Genomic DNA, 1,807 nt, shown 5'->3' on the forward strand with positions numbered 1-1,807 from the left:
CTCCAATTCCAGTTCGGGGATTTTGATGCCTCTCTCTGGCTTCCCTGGGCATTGCATTCATGCAGTTGTATACATTTGAGAAAAAAACAACTCACCCCCCCCAAAAAAAAACCATACACACACACACACACACACACACACACACACACACACATACACACAAACACAAAACACATAAAGAAATGTCTTTTTCAAGGAAAAAAGAGAGACTTTGAATTTTTAAGTAAACATTTAAAGGTAAAAAAAATATCACTAAGCTGAGGGTTGGGGAATGGCTTGGTAGTAGCAAAAGAGCTTGCTGAGGAAACATGACGACCTGAGTTGGTTCCCCAGCCTAGGTAAAACACGGAGTATGTGGTTGCAGTTGTGTGCCTGTAATCTCAGCACTGAGAGGCGGTGAGAAGAGGATCTGTCGGTGGTGGTGGTGTCCTTGGCTAAACAGTCTAGCCAATTCATGATCTCCAGTCCAGGGGGAGACCATGGAGAGAGATCAGGGGAGACATCTGATTTGTTTTCCAGGTGCAGTCTCAGAGGCTCCAGGGAACAATTTGATGTCTTCTCTTCCTAGGAACTGATTACACTTGGGCAGAGAAAGGGGACAAATGTCTGGGATTTATAAAGGGAAGTGGACGGCTGGGATCTATACAGGAAAGCATATATATATATATATATATATATATATATCGTGTGTGCTCATGTTTGAATATTGGATTTTAACCATGAGGATATATTTCACAGAGTTCATAAAAATACTTTATATTTCTAGACTTTGTACTGAGGAAAAATCACAGACATTAGCTAATGTCTAGCCGTAAGAATGTTCTTTGCACCATGATTTATAATAGCAGAGAGCTGTAAGCAATACCTCAGAATCTAACAAGAGCAAACTCTCTAAAAGAACTACAGTGCATGGATAGTGGAGATGGTGGAGGATGACTGTCGGCAAAGCACCTGCTGCGCAGGTCTGAGGACCTAAGTCAGGACCCTCAGACATCATAGTGGTACAGGATGTAACCACAGCACTGGGGGAGTGGACAGAGATTTCTGGAGCTCACAAACCAGACAGACAAATGGAATCTGTGAGTTCCAAGTTGAGTAAGAAGCCTTGACTCAAAAATCTAAGCTGCACGCCTTTAATCCCAGCACTCAAGAGGCAGAGACAGTCAGATCTTTGAGTTCAAGACCAGCCTGGTCTACAGAGTGAGTTTTAGGACAGCCAGGACTATACAGAGAAACCCTGTCTTGAATAAACCAAAACAAAACACAAAACCAACAAAACTAAGATTCAAGGAGACAAAGGCAGGCAGACCTCTGTGAGTTTGAGGCCAACCTGGTTTACATAGTGAATTCCATGACAGCCAAGGTTTTATATAGTGAGACCCTGTCTCAAAAATCAAAATAAATAAACAAGCAAGAGTGGAGATTGTAGAGGAATTTTAATCCAGCAACACTGGCTACTCTGTCACGGATCACATTCCAAAACCTAGGTCTGTGTGATCCATCTGGAGTACAAACATGCCTTTAGTGCACATTTTTAATCTCAAACACTGTAGGTAAGGTTAGTTTATAGAAGGAAGCAACCATGTTTAAAAGTAATGTCTAGTTGAAAGGCAAAGTGATGAATCAGAGAAAGATTTGACAGAATGAGTCAGAGATAGGATATGTCAAACTCTCAGGAGAACAGACAAGAAAGAGAAGCTACTTTAGAGCAGTGCAGAGTGAGTCCAGAATGGAGGGCAGTTCCATGAGTGCAGTTCAGTGGAGTTCAGAGGCAGTCTTTCCAAGCAGAGCAATTCGGTTAGAATCC

The sequence above is a fragment of the Micromys minutus genome (genome assembly GCF_963924665.1).
Source record: "Micromys minutus genome assembly, chromosome: 9".
Taxonomy (NCBI): domain Eukaryota; kingdom Metazoa; phylum Chordata; class Mammalia; order Rodentia; family Muridae; genus Micromys; species Micromys minutus.